Source organism: Gekko japonicus, unplaced genomic scaffold (genome assembly GCF_001447785.1).
Source record: "Gekko japonicus isolate JY-2015 unplaced genomic scaffold, Gekko_japonicus_V1.1 scaffold3220, whole genome shotgun sequence".
In the NCBI taxonomy this organism is placed as follows: domain Eukaryota; kingdom Metazoa; phylum Chordata; class Lepidosauria; order Squamata; family Gekkonidae; genus Gekko; species Gekko japonicus.
Window position 1 is genome coordinate 32,949 of NW_015166523.1, and position 1,946 is coordinate 34,894.

Here is a 1,946-nt window from a genome sequence, read left to right on the forward strand (position 1 = left end):
AAAAAGGCCGGGGGTTGGGTTTTGGGGGGGGGGGTAGGGAGACCGGCTGGAGCCCGTGAGTTTATGCAAGATTTTCTTTCTGGCAAGCGCGGCCTGGTTGTGACATCAGCTCTGGTATTTCCAGTCCCTGAGGGAAGGAAGGGGGGCGAAGAGAGAGAGAGAGAGAGAGAGAGAGAAGAAACAGAAAATCAGCCCACCACGGGACAAAGCTCCGCAGGGCCCAAGACGTTGGCTTGCTAGAGAGAAAGGTTCCTTTGCCATTTCAAGACACCCGAGGGTGCTGGGCAATCGGCGGCCTGACCGGGCCCTGGTTTGGCCTCCGACTCTGTCCTCTTTGCCGGAGCTGGCCACGTTCCCCCAGCGTGAGGGCTGAGAGCTGGAAGCCAGCCGCAGAGGGGAAAGCAGTTAAAATGTGGTCAGAGTTGACAGACGGAGGGGGGGGGAGGCTCTTAACGGCTTCCTGGCCTGACGTTTTTGCAGAGGGGTCCGGCGGTGACCCAGGCCTCTTCACAAACAACTCCCTTCACCCAATACCTCTTCATCGCCTCACCTCAAAGGCTCGCTTCCCTCACACCAGTCTGCCAATTCCAAGTACGGGAAAATTCCTAGAGTATAGGGTTGCCAGAGGCCTTCCGGGCAGCGTTCCCTCTAAGCTGAGTCAGTGTGAGCCAGCCCACAGATTTGTAGCCTCCAGCTCACAGATTTCTGTCTTAGCTCAGGAGGGATGGCTCCAGAGCAAACGAATTGATGCAGCAGCCTAATTGCTCACTCACAACTTTTAATGCCGGTAGTTTACAAAGTAGAATCCTTGCTCACGAGACTCCACAGCTTAGAGGGAGCAGGGGTCATTTCCTGCGGGAGCGCACAGGAGCGGAGCTCCGGCAGTAAGGAGCTCAGGGGGCGGGTACATGCAACAAGCCCCACCCCCTGCTCCGAGCAGCCCTCAGTCGGGCCATGAGGGGCAAGAAGCAGCCAGGTAGGTTGCAGAGCCCCCCCCCCGGCCCGCCTTCAGGACATCACTTACGGTGATGTCAGGGTGTGTGGCATATGCAAATAAGTTATGCTAATGAGCTCCTGCACCTCTTTTTCTACGAAATGACCCCTGAGAGGGAGCATTGCTTCCAGGGGATGGGGGGGAGGTTGGGTTGCCAGATCCAGGTTGAGAAACTTCTGGAGATGTGGGGGGCAGAGTCTGGGGAAGACAGGGACCACGGTGGTGGTACAGTGCCACAGAGTCCACCCTCCAAAGCAGCCATTTTCTCCAGTGGAAATGAACTCTGTGGTCTGGAGGTAAGCTGTTATTTCAGGGGATCCCCAGGTCCCACCTGGAGGCTGGCGTCCCTACTTGGAGACCTGGGTGCGAAACCTGGGAAAGACAGATGTTGGGGGGGGGGACTTGGCAGGGTAGCGATGCTGTAACGGTCCACCCTCCAACGCTGCCCTTCCCTCCAGGGAAATTATTTATGTGCTACCTTTATATCTCGCCTTTCCCCCTAACGGGGGACCCAAAACGGCTCACGCCATTCTCCTCTCCTCCCTTTTAGCCTCACAACGACCCTGCGAGGTGGGCTAGGCTGAGGGCTTGGGACTGGCCTGAGGTCACCCAGCAAGCTCCCGCGGCAGAGTGGGGTTTGGAACCCTGGGTCTCCCCGGTCCGAGTCCGACGCTTCAACCACTACACCATGCCGGCTCTCGTGGGTCTTTGCGGTCTGGAGATTGGTCGTGATTCCAGAATTCCAGCAGCTATCTGGAGGTTGGGGACCCTACCAATGCAGCCTGGGCATTTGACCGAGGGCGGAACCCGGGTAGAAGATAAACCAGTAGAGGAAAAACAGTTGTGGTGTAGTGGTTAAGTGCTCTGACTCTAATCTGGGAGAACCGGGTTTGATTCCCCACTCCTCCACTTGCACCTGGCTGGATGACCTTGAGCAAGCCGTAGCTCTGAT